Below are 13715 nucleotides of genomic sequence, written 5' to 3'. Positions count from 1 at the left end.
ACTTTCATAGCCACCACATTAAAAACAGCATGATTTGCTTGTTTGCTCATTGTAAATACCAGGCAAAAAAAAAAAAAACTTGCCAAACCTTCATATCAATAAATTATCAAAACCAAAGCTTACCTTGACTTGGAAGAGTTCCAGTGTTGGTTGGATAGCCATAGCCAGCTAGCTAACATAGCATTCCTTTCTGTTTGAGCAGTTTGTTCGGGTAGGCAAAACTAGCTAGCTGCATTTGCTAGCTAAGTGAAAGTAAAAAAACTAAAACAAAAATACAACCAAATATAGCTCTCTTCCTCTTCATTTTGGAAAAAATGAATTTGTTCAAAACTGTTCAACTATCATCTTTCTCTCTCTTTGAGTCAACTACTCACCACATTGTATGCACTGCAGTGCTAGCTAGCTGTAGCTTATGCTTTCAGTAGTAGATTCATTCTCTGATCTTGAATGGGTGGACAACATGTCAGTTCATGCTGCAAGATCTATGACAGGTTGGAGGACGTTCTCCGGAAGTTGTCATAATTATTGTGTAAATATATTGGAAGGGCTGAGAACCATGAGCCTCAAAAGGTTTTGTATTAAAGTCAATGTACCCAGAGGACGGAAGCTACACCATGGGGCTACCCTACAGAGTGCTGCTGAGGCTACTGTAGACCATCGCAAAAGTGTTTTAATAAATTATTTGGTGAAGTGAATATACACTGCTCAAAAAAATAAAGGGAACACTTAAACAACACAATGTAAGTCAATCACACTTCTGTGAAATCAAACTGTCCACTTAGGAAGCAACACTGATTGACAATAAATGTCACATGCTGTTGTGCAAATGGAATAGAAAACAGGTGGAAATTATAGGCAATTAGCAAGACACCCCCAATAAAGGCGTGGTTCTGCAGGTGGGGACCACAGACCACTTCTCAGTTCCTATGCTTCCTGGCTGATGTTTTGGTCACTTTTGAATGCTGGCGGTGCTTTCACTCTAGTGGTAGCATGAGACAGAGTCTACAACCCACACAAGTGGCTCAGGTAGTGCAGCTCATCCAGGATGGCACATCAATGCGAGCTGTGGCAAGAAGGTTTGCTGTGTCTGTCAGCGTAGTGTCCAGAGCATGGAGGCGCTACCAGGAGACAGGCCAGTACATCAGGAGACGTGGAGGAGGCCGTAGGAGGGCAACAACCCAGCAGCAGGACCGCTACCTCCGCCTTTGTGCAAGGAGGAGCAGGAGGAGCACTGCCAGAGCCCTGCAAAATTACCTCCAGCAGGCCACAAATGTGCATATGTCTGCTCAAACGGTCAGAAACAGACTCCATGAGGGTGGTATGAGGGCCCGACGTCCACAGGTGGGGGTTGTGCATACAGCCCAACACCGTGCAGGACGTTTGGCATTTGCCAGAGAACACCAAGATTGGCAAATTCGCCACTGGCGCCCTGTGCTCTTCACAGATGAAAGCAGGTTCACACTGAGGACGTGACAGACGTGACAGAGTCTGGAGACGCCGTGGAGAACGTTCTGCTGCCTGCAACATCCTCCAGCATGACCGGTTTGGCGGTGGGTCAGTCATGGTGTGGGGTGGCATTTCTTTGGGGGGCCGCACAGCCCTCCATGTACTCACCAGAGGTAGCCCGACTGCCATTAGGTACCGAGATGAGATCCTCAGACCCCTTGTGAGACCATATGCTTGTGCGGTTGGCCCTGGGTTCCTCCTAATGCAAGACAATGCTAGACCTCATGTGGCTGGAGTGTGTCAGCAGTTCCTGCAAGAGGAAGGCATTGATGCTATGGACTGGCCCGCCCGTTCCCCAGACCTGAATCCAATTGAGCACATCTGGGACATCATGTCTCGCTCCATCCACCAATGCCACGTTGCACCACAGACTGTCCAGGAGTTGGCGGATGCTTTAGTCCAGGTCTGGGAGGAGATCCCTCAGGAGACCATCCGCCACCTCATCAGGAGCATGCCCAGGCGTTGTAGGGAGGTCATACAGGCACGTGGAGGCCACACACACTACTGAGCCTCATTTTGACTTGTTTTAAGGACATTACATCAAAGTTGGATCAGCCTGTAGTGTGGTTTTCCACTTTAATTTTGAGTGTGACTCCAAATCCAGACCTCCATGGGTTGATAAATTGGATACCCATTGATTATTTTTGTGTGATTTTGTTGTCAGCACATTCAACTATGTTATTTCATTCATTCAGATCTAGGATGTGTTATTTTAGTGTTCCCTTTATTTTTTTGAGCAGTATATTTAGTATAGTTTTATCTAAAAATAATAACCTTCACTAATTTACATTTTTATTAAATTCACTGAGGAGTATGGTCCTCTCCTTCTTATTCTGAGGACCCTCCATAGCCCTAAATATAAACCATCAACTTAGTGAATACCATTGGTGTTAAATATGAGGGTTTGAGCATGAAATATCTTTTATTTATTTTTATAAACATTTATTTATTTGACTGTCAATATTAATTTGTTGTCCATGTTTTGGTGTCAAACTGGTGGCAGTTTAGTTGGAAGAGTCAATAGTTGCAGAGTTAACTGAAAATAATGTCATTTTTCATTCAATGCTTTTTTCACTAATTAGGCTATTTTCTCTTGTACCATCTACTAGAAACTCAGACAATATGGACAGATATAAAAAAGGAATGCTATATATGAATACATTTTGTACAAGTTATTCAAGTATAAATTACCAAAGTTACAATAGATTGGCATAAATTCTCTGTTAATTACCAATATTACTGAAGATTCCGGTAACTTTGGTAAATTACCGATAGCTTTGCAACCCTAGTTGTGTGTCGGTCTGCACCTGAACAAAACACTGGCTGACATTAAGAGCGGAATGTAGCAGAGAGACACTCTGTGTTTATCTCCAGACTGAAGCCTTATCTGTACACCAGCTCTCCCATTGCTATAGCAACACAGCAGCAGCACACAGGGTAAATGACTTGGGGTTCATGTCTGTGCTGTAGGCCAGGTAAGGAAAGACTGTCTCTCGCTCTGTGTGTGAGTGTTCTCTCTGTGGTGTGTGTGTCTCTCTGTGTGTGTCTCTCTGTGTGTGTGAGTGTGTGTGTGTGTGAGACCATTGGCTGTTCGCCTTCAGGGGCAGCATTGAGTCATAACATGTTTATTCAAATGCAAATAGAAAATGCAAATATCATGTATATTACATATAGTCACCGATATTGCATAAGATGTATAAAGAACAGAATTCACAGCCACACAGTCATTTCTCCAGGATCCTAGTCAAGAAATCACAACTGTGTATTGTCTAACATTATTATTGCTGCTGTACAGTCTGTTGGCCACTCAGACCTGAGCTAACCTGGGTAATCATAATAAGTCATGTTTTCTGGTGCTGGGTCTGTCTGTATGGATACTGAACATGAGGAATGTTAATTAGCCAGTCAGTCTGTCTGTCATAGGGAAGGGGACGCGGACGGTGCCTCACTCCCACTCTACCTCACTCCTACTCTCGCTCTCTCTACCCCCTCCTCCTCTCTCTTTTTCTCTCCCTCTCTAACCCCCTATCCCCACCTCTCTCCCTCTATCCCCCTCGCTCTAACCCCTCTCCCCATCCCTCCCTCTGTCTCTAAGCCACCTGACCTGTGACCTACCCAGCCAGCCATTGCTCCCTCTATCAGACCTTTTCCAGAACAATCCACGAGAGGCCCACAGCTGCAGAGCTGTTGTTCCCAGCTAAACAAAGAGAGATGGATGGATGGCCCTCTTTCAAACAGAACACTCATCTCATCCTCTGGTGCTACAGTACAACAGCTGTTGAAGCTCACTAACACATTCAACGCATAGCCATATATAGTACAGCGTACAAGCACATGGATCTGATTTGATGTAAATAGTGTGATGTTCGATGTCAGCGCAAAGAGATATTAAGAACAGTCTCTCTTAAGGACACTGTATGTGGTACATGAACTTAATAAGAACGCTGCCAGAACACTTGGGAAATGCTGTGGACAAAAGTAATGGGAACTTCCTGAGGCGAGGCCCTGACACTATTCCTGAACTAGCTAGTGTAGCAGGGGGAATGGGATGGGCTGCTGGGGTTTGGATTAGAATCAAAACAGGTAAAAGGAGCTGGATCAATATTGAAGAACAGATTCAGTCCTTTACTGTAAAGACTCAATTAAAGACTCCCTAGTCTACAAGGACCAACAAGAACACAGTATCAAATGGAACAACTCTGCTGCGTAAATTATCCTTCTCCAATGTGTGTTTGTGTGTGCTAGTCCATATAAGTGCACACGAGAGAGAAACACAGATAGAAAGATAAAAAATGAGTGAACGAGGGGAAGGGAGTCAACGCACAGCTCAGGAGACTAGCTAAATCATTAGTGAAATCTAAAGTTGGTTCTGCCCTGTAAGTGGTGTGGGATGAGACAAACTGAAGCCCCCCTCAGTCTGCATGGCATTGTAGATTCTCTGTGTAATATGACATACTCTTATCTCCATTTCACACAACACTCATGCAGGGAATTCACATGCACGCACATGCACACAAACAAACACACCTCAGATACATGTGCCAATGTTCAGAGTAAGTGTTTGTCTGCAGAACTCGTGAGGACCTTTTCAGTTAAAACGTTTCTTAGCAAGCTTCACACAACTGTACAGCTTCACACAGCTCTATAGCTTCACACACGGAGACACATGCTGAACTGAAAGATGTATTTGGATACGGCCGGCAGGTCTCATGCACTGGAGGTTTGACACAGTGAGGCTTGTTGTGTAAATGTGAGTGTGTGTGTGTGTGTGTGTGTGTGATTATGTTAGACACACTGAGGTGTGGTTGTGCTCTCACGGTCTCCATAGCTCCAGGAGTTTATTTGCCCATCCCCTCCACTCTATTCCCTCTCTCTCCTCCTGTAGGCTGAAACTTCAACTCCCTGAGAGCAAACAGAGAGCTGAGTGCAGATCTAAACACCAGGGCTGTATCCCAAATGGCACGCTATTCCCTATATACAGTTGAAGTCAGAAGTTCACATACACCTTAGCCAAATACATTTAAACTCACTTTTTCACAATTCCTGACATTTAATCCTAGTAAAAATTCCCTGTCTTAGGTCAGTTAGGATCACCACTTTATTTTAAGAATGTGAAATGTCAGAATAATAGTAGAGAGAATTATTTATTTCAGCTTTTATTTCTTTCATCACATTCCCAGTGGGTCAGAAGTTTACATACGCTCAATTAGTATTTGGTAGCATTGCCTTTACATTGTTTGTTTAACTTGGGTCAAATGTTTAGGGTAGCCTTCCACAAGCTTTCCACAATACGTTGGGTGAATGTTGGCTCATTCCTCCTTACAGAGCTGGTGTAACTGAGTCAGGTTTGTAGGCCTCCTTGCTCGCACACGCTTTTCAACAGATTTTCTATGGGACTGAGGTCAGGGCTTTGTGATAGCCACTCTAATATCTTGACTTTGTTGTCCTTAAGCCATTTTGCCACAACTTTGGAAGTATGCTTGGGGTCATTGTCCATTTGGAAGACCCATTTGTGACCAAGCTTTAACTTCCTGACTGATGTCTTGAGATGTTGCTTCAATATATCCACATAATTTTCCTCCCTCATGATGCCATCTATTTTGTGAAGTGCACCAGTCCCTCCTGCAGCAAAGCACCCTTACAACATGATGCTGCCATCCCCGTGCTTCACGGTTGGGATGGTGTACTTCGGGCTTGCAAGCCTCCCCCTTTTTCCTCCAAACATAACGATGGTCGTTATGGCCAAACAGTTCTATTTTTGTTTCATCAGACCAGAGGACATTTCTCCAAAAAGTATGATCTTTGTCCCCATGTGCAGTTGCAAACCGTAGTCTGGCTTTTTTATGGCGGTTTTGGAGCAGTGGCTTCTTCCTTGCTGATGTCGATATAGGACTCGTTTTACTGTAGATATAGATACTTTGTACCGGGTTCCTCCAGCATCTTCACAAGGTCCTTTGCTATTGTTCTGGGATTGATTTGCACTTTTCGCAGCAAAGTACATTCATCTCTAGGAGACAGAACGCTGCGGCTGCGTGGTCCCATGGTGTTTATACTTGCGTACTATTGTTTGTACAGATGAACATGGTACCTTCAGGCGTTTGGAAATTGCTCCCAAGGATGAACCAGACTTGTGGAGGTCGGCAATCCTTTTTCTGAGGTCTTGGCTGATTTCTTTTGATTTTCCCATGATGTCAATCAAAGAGGCACTGAGTTAGAAGGTAGGCCTTGAAATACATCCACAGGTACACCTCCAATTGACTCAAATGATGTCAATTAGCCTATCAGAAGCTTCTAAAGCAAGCTGTTTAAAGGCACAGTCAACTTAGTGTATGTAAACTTCTGACCCACTGGAATTGTGATACAGATTATTTCACTTATAATTCACTGTATGTAAACAATTGTTGGAAAAATTACTTGTGTCATGCACAAAGTAGATGTCCTAACCGAGTTGCCAATACTCTAGTTTGTTAACAATACATTTGTGGAGTGGTTGAAAAACAAGTTTTAATGACTCCAACCTAAGTGTATGTAAACTTCCGACTTCAAATGTAGTGCACTACTTTTGACAAGGACCATTAGGGCTCTGGTCAAAAGTAGTGCACTATGAAGGGAATACAGTGCCTTGCAAAAGTATTCATCCTTGGCATTTTTCCTATTTTGTTGCATTACAACCTGTAATTTAAATAGATGTTTTATGTCATGTAGTGGACATACACAAAATAGTCCAAATTGGTTAAGTAAATATTTTTTTTTTTGCTTGTTTCAAAAAATTATACACAATTCAAAATTGCAAAGTGGTGCATGCATATGTATTCACCACCTTTTCTATGAAGCCCCTAAATAATATCTGCCGCAACCAATTACCTTCAGAAGTCACATAATTAGTTAATTTAAGTCCACCTGTGTGCAATCTAAGTGTCACGTGATCTGGTCAGATGAGACTAAAATCGAGCTTTTTGGTCATCAAGGATAATGCTGTCTAGCACAAACCAAACACCTCATCACCCCGAGAATACCATCCCCACAGTGAAGCATGGTGGTGGCAGCATCATGCTGTGGGGATGTTTTTCCATCGGCAGGGACTGGGAAACTGGTCAGAATTGAAGGAATAATGGATGGCGCTAAATACAGGGAAATTCTTGAGGGAAACCTGTTTCAGTCTTCCGGAGATTTGAGACTGGGACAGAGGTTCACCGTCCAGCAGGACAATAACCCTAAGCATACTGCTAAAGCAACACTTGAGTGGTTTAAGGGGAAACATTTAAATGTCTTGGAATGGCCTAGTCAAAGCCCAGACCTCAATCCAATTGAGAATATGAGGTATGACATAAAGATTGCTCTATACCAGCGGAACCCATCCAAGTTGAAGGAGCTGGAGCAGTTTTGCCTTGAAGAATGGGCAAAAATCCCAGTGGCTAGATGTGCCAAGCGTATAAAGACATACCCAAAGAGACTTGCAGCTGTAATTGCTGCAAAAGGTGGCTCTGCAAAGTATTGACTTGCGGGGGTGAATAGTTATGCATGCTCAAGTTCTGTTTTTTTGTCTTATTTCTTGTTTGTTTCACAATAAAAAATATTTTGCATCTTCAAAGTGGTAGGCATGTTGTGTAAATCAAAATGATACAAACCTCCAAAAAAATCTATTTTAATTCCAGGTTGTAAGACAACAAAATAGGAATAGGAAAAATGCCAAAGGGGGTGAATACTTTCGCAAGCCACTGTATGGTCCCATTCGGGATGCTCCTGTGTCATACCCCTTCCTACATTAGCCCAGCTGCCAGGCTTAGGCTGCTCCTGCTGCAACCAAATTGGCATTGTCTGGCCTAACAGTTTCGCAAGGCAACGTTGTAGCATTGTTCAATGCAGAAACAGTCAGGTCCCCAGACTGTGAGAACAGAGACTAGCCAGAGACTAGCCAGAGAATGCATTCAACCCTTTGACCTGTATGGTCACATATTTGTGATTATTGTTGAGTACTCCCTGCAGCATACCATCGCAAATATGTGATTGGAACAGTAGCAACAGAGTGTATGATGCAACAAACACGTCTAAACAGCACTGTTGTCTGAAAAGGATCTAAAATGTTTTGTACTGATGGGAAATAAAAAGGTAATCACAACTTTATTCCTCAATTTCACCTTTTATTGTAAAAGATAAATGCGAAATTCGTCTAAGCATCACACGGAACACATCCACAGCCAAACTCATTCCATAAACCAGTCTAAATAACAGGTTGCGGTGACAGAAAAAGAAAACATAAGTTAGCGACCTAATAGCTAGACTTGTTTACAATGCACCACATCTCTGGTGAGCACAAGGGAGAAATGTAATATTGTTTAAAAAAAAGAGATGCTGTTAGCTTAGCTGAGAAGCAGCTAAATTCTTTATGATGGCAGCCATGTTTGTTTATGTTTAACAAGCGAAAACTCCCTAATCCCAGAACGCCATTCACTATAAAACGCAAACAAACAAACAAACAAACAAAGTCAAAGTCGGCTGTGCCCATTGCCCGAAAAATATTAACTTAGATTGGCACCTGACAAGTCGTTTACAGTTTTTGACAAATCACAAAGCAAATCACACAGATCATTACCCCTAGTACGAGCCTACTGCCTAGCATAACAGTAGTGCGAAAGCTAAACAGGGTTGCCAGATTTGGGTGAAACCATTTTAGGGGGTTTGTGAGAGGGTGGGCGGTAGAAATGGGGGAAGGTATGATGCAGGAAATATTACTATGAGGGATTTATCAATAAATTGGGGCAAACACGGGAGAATAAAAAATAAAACCCCCGGGGGTCTGAGCTGGCAACCATGAGTAATGATAGATTGTAACTAAGTCAGTCGAGTGAACCATCCCTTTAACTCGTTTTGTTATAACATATTTAGTCTGACAGACATTTACATGACAACATGAATGCAATCTATGCAAGAATCAGAATGCATGATGTCACCAGTACTTGAAAACGTAAATACATTATGCTCCATACATACATAATGGTGTGTAACAGTAGAAACACCACAATGACATACAGAAACTATAATGAAAATGTAATAAGGCACTTACTTTGATAGTAACACACACATGTCCAAAGTTATTATCAGTAAGGAAAACAGCAATGAAGGCAAAGCGGGCGCCAGCTGGAAAATGTGCCAGGGGGAAAAGGTTTGGGAAACACTGGGGAAGTGCTTGGGGTCTCCTCGAAGAGAGAAGTGTGTCTGGCTCAGTAAAGTCTTAAACATAAATTGTCCTTAACAGTGAAATGGGCTAATTCTATGTGAATTAATGAGGAGATGGAACACACCTCAATTAAAACTGTTGTTAGAAAATGTCATGTTAGAAAATCATTTGAAATTGACAAGTTGAAACATAGCCTATAGATAATTAGCAGGTAGTGTGCCTTGGTTTGAGCGCCTCGCGGGTTAACTGCCATGTTGCGTAACAATCACATTATGGAACAGTGAGTGCACTCTGACATCACACGCATTAAAAAAACAAAAACAAACAAACTTACGCAGGAGCGACCGTTAGAGATATTTGGAACTCACACGTGAAAAGGTTAACATTGCTTAATCAAATCAAACCTGGTAACACTTAACATTAAAAGGTACCATCTAGGCCTACGAAGTTCATAAAGGCTAGTTACATAAACGTAATTCAGTTCATTTATAGAATCCCTTCATGGAACTACTGTATATACAGAGGTCAAAGACTAAACTAAAACCACATGATTGTGTAATTGAACAGACGTGTTATTGGCTAAGAATCATGTCTGTCTCTTTTCTCAGTAGTACAGCACAGTAGTACACACACAGTTTGGGGTTTTGCCTTGAAAACATTACATTTAAATTTTACATTTTAGTCATTTAGCAGACGCTCTTATCCAGAGCGACTTACAGTAGTGAATGCATACATTTCATCCATTTTTAATTTTTTTTGTACTGGCCCCCCGTGGGAATCGAACCCACAACCCTGGCGTTGCACACACCATGCTGGCGTTGCAAACACCATGCTCTACCAACTGAGCCACAGGGAAACATGAAAGAATCGAGGTAATAATAATAATAATCCTGAGATAAAAAATAAGAAACCCACACACTGCTCTTGATAGTATCACTGCTCTTGAATAAGCCTCACGGCCTTAGAGCTTTTAATAATAATAATAATTTCATGATACTGTGGTACATGATCCTCCTAATACAACTACTAATACTGACAGGAGAAACAGAGAGATCCACTCACACGTCATCCACTGGGTTTACTGCTGAAAGCTGAGCTGCTCTCAATGATGTGCTCTTGGCTCATTGGTTTAAAGTTGTCAAAATCTTTGCATAGTAACGGTAGAACATAATATTGAACAGCAGAGCCCGGGAAGCAATCTATAATCTCTAATCATGAAGTCAATAAGTTTCTCCTGCTTGTCACATGTGATCAATGATGAAAATGATCACACCAACAGGGAATGTCACTGATGGGTACATAACAAAACTCTATTACAACTAGTACTGTGTTGTTATGTGTTAATAATTTAGACTACGTTACCCAGCAGGCTATGCGGGCGGGGCAGGTGGTTGAACAATGCCTTGCATGGCTAAATAATGAGTTTTCTAGCTGAAGTATATGTTCATTAAAAGTAGTTAAACCTACCTTGTCATTATACAAGGAACAAACATAACAAGTACTACATAAGACTAACCTGCCGCATGCCATTTGTTGACCTGCTATACAACACTTTTTTGGTTACTACATGATTCCATGTGTTATTTCATAGTTTTGATGTCTTCACTATTATTCTACAATGTAGAAAATAATAAAAAATAAAGAAAAACCCTGGAATTAGTAGGTGTGTCCAAACTTTTGGTACTGATACATACACACTTCCATTTTTCTCTGCCTCAAGGGCCCCCTATGAGCTTGGGCCCTGGGGCTTCAGCCCTGCAAGCCCCTGCATTAATGAGGCCCTGGATCTGCACTATGCAGCTGTTGCAAGGGCACATTTTTCACTGGATGTCCACTGGTCGCAAAAACAATGCTTGATAGGTAGCTTAAACTTCTTCAATTCAACCATTATTGGGTTAAAACACACATCTACAGTACATTTGTGAACAGCCAACCACATTACATAAGGCGCAAATAGCTAAATGAGAGAGCAGCAGTGTGAATCACATCAGTGCGCTATGTAGATATCAATAATAAGTGATATCCGTATCACCGTAGACTACACCACTACTGTCATCCTTACCTCCAAGCTTTTATTCAAGTTGGATAATCTTTTGATGCCGACAGCAGTCGCACCATTGGAAGACATAGCTTGGACTGTAGCCTATAAATTCCTGCACTTTTCCCGCGATCCATCAAACGCATTTGGTGTGTCATCATAGTGGTCTCTGACTTGCGGTCAGACTTGCTCAGGAGAAACGTGCACCTTTTTTCAATGCTGATTTGAATGTCATTGAGAAAACAGAAAGCTGTCAACAATTTTTTTCTGCAAACATACAGTGGTGGAAAAAGTATCCAATTGTCATACTTGAGTATAAGTTTAGATATGTTAATAGAAAGTTACTCAAGTAAAAGTGAAAGTCACCCAGTACAATTCTACTTGAGTAAAAGTCTAAAAGTATTTGGTTTTAAATATACTTAAGTATCAAAAGTAAATTTAATTTCTAAAATATAAGTATGAATCATTTCAAATTCCTTATATTAAGCAAAGCATGTTCTTGTTTTTAAAATGTATGGATAGACACATTATTTACAAAAGATGCATTTGTGTTTCGTGAGTCCGCCAGACCATAGGCAGTAGGGATGACCACGTGTTCTCTTGATAAGTGGGTGAATTTCACAATTTTCTTGTTCTGCTAAGCATTCAAAAGGTAAGTACTTTGGGTTGTCAGGGAAAATGTATAAAGTAAAAAGTACTATATTTTCTTTAGGAATGTAGTGAAGTAAATGTAAAAGTTGTCAAAATATAAATAGTAAAGTAAAGTACAGATACCCCAAAAAACTACTTAAGTAGTACTTTAAAGTATTTTTACTTAAGTACTTTACACCACTGCAAACATACATTCTGAAAAGTAATCCTGGAAGTAATAACCAAAAGTATGTGTAATTTGATTACAATATTTTAGCTGGTAACGTAACAGGGTTAGAGAGTAACAGATTACATGTAATCCAAGATTATTACATGTAAAAACTGGTAACTGTAACCTGTTACTTCCCAATTCTGTTGACAGGACAACGAACGTGACAGATCTGCTACCAGGCTAGACCCAGAGACCATCCCTTTCATTTAAATAGACCCTCCTTTTCATTTCATTTAAAACAACCTTGAACCAACACATTATCTCCACTAGATATCTCCATGGAGGGATACTACAGAGCAGCTCAGCAGAGAGAGAGAGAAAGAGAGAGGGCGGCTAGCTCTGTTTATCCTCAGTCCCCACAGACACTATTAGATTACTGCAGCAGATAGAAGACATAAAGGCTAATCAATAGGGTGGCAGCAACGCAGAGAGCTGAAGACTGCCAGGCTTCCTTGACATTAAGCCTTCACAACCCAGACTGAGGGATGTTAAACAAGCCCAGAAGATTTCTGGCATGGACAAAGTGAGTGGGTAACATGAAGAGGCACCTTAGCTCCAGGGATCTACGTATTAAGATACTCAATTGCCGCAATTGCTGCCTTTCTTGGCTAGGACACACTTGAGATTGAAAGAGATTCAAATATTGCTGGAACTGCCATGGTAAAATAAAAAATAGATACAATTACCTCCAGTTTGTTTATATTGGGTTTATAAGATATCACTTTAGGTATCTTCCAGAGAGATAATGTCTAAACCCCGAAACAAATCGTATACCTCCGTTAACTAAATCAGAAGATTTAAGGACTAAGTAAGGATACAATCCTAGACTGATTAGGAGCTGGCTAACTGTGGTTGTTGTGGGCTCCCTCCAGTCCCCAGCAGACGTGCCTGCCTGACTGTCTAAACTCTCTTTGTTCCTCACTGGAGGTTCCTGCTTCAGACTCCTAATTGGGTACAGTGTCAGACCAAGTCTTTTGAAATTATCACAGAAGTGTTCCATAACAAAACAGATGCTTAGAAACAGAGTTTTAACGATACAGAGAAACCTAGCTGAGCTGAGGGAAATATGACTAGATAGAATGATCCCTGCACAGGAGGAGAGAGATGCTCTCGTTTCTTTGGAAGGAGATTGAGTTCAATCTTTGCCAAACAGAAAGCAGCACCGCCGCAGCTCTGTCCTGACTTCATCCTTCTGATTAACTACAGTACATCACTATCACCACTCATAGAGACCACTTGGGATTAGTATTTTCCTGAAAATCTACCAAGTTTCAATACCTACTACAAAAATCTGAAGTGGCCAATTAAAGCGTTTTTAACCAAGATATGGTCACTATGCCAGGGTTCTATAAGAGTGTCGCTGCGCCACATTGCCGGCGCCCCTATTTAAAAATTTCACAGCAGGCGAAACTGATATTTAGTAATGATGGAGTAACTTTGATCGGCAATGACATTGTTGTGAATTGCTTCACAGGCCATTCATGAATTCGGAGAGTTATCATGCTCCTCAATTAATTCAGCGCATTTCAGCAGTAGCCCTAGGCTATGTCGACACATCGCACTCAGTACGCACCCAGTGTAAACTAATGAGTTGTCGAATCACACAAACGTTGTAACAGCAGTCAAACAAA

The 13715-nt window shown here is 41.5% G+C and overlaps 1 protein-coding gene across 5 annotated transcripts in view; it reads right to left on the bottom strand.

Annotated features, from left to right (window-relative positions):
* Positions 1 to 13715, bottom strand: part of LOC106580411 (phosphatidylinositol 4-phosphate 5-kinase type-1 beta) — an 82651-nt gene that overhangs the window by 49687 nt on the left and 19249 nt on the right. The gene's annotated exons all lie outside the window — the stretch shown is intronic.

The sequence above is a fragment of the Salmo salar genome, chromosome ssa20 (assembly GCF_905237065.1).
Source record: "Salmo salar chromosome ssa20, Ssal_v3.1, whole genome shotgun sequence".
NCBI classification, from domain to species: Eukaryota; Metazoa; Chordata; class Actinopteri; order Salmoniformes; family Salmonidae; genus Salmo; species Salmo salar.
This window is presented reverse-complemented; position numbering and strand designations above follow the sequence as displayed.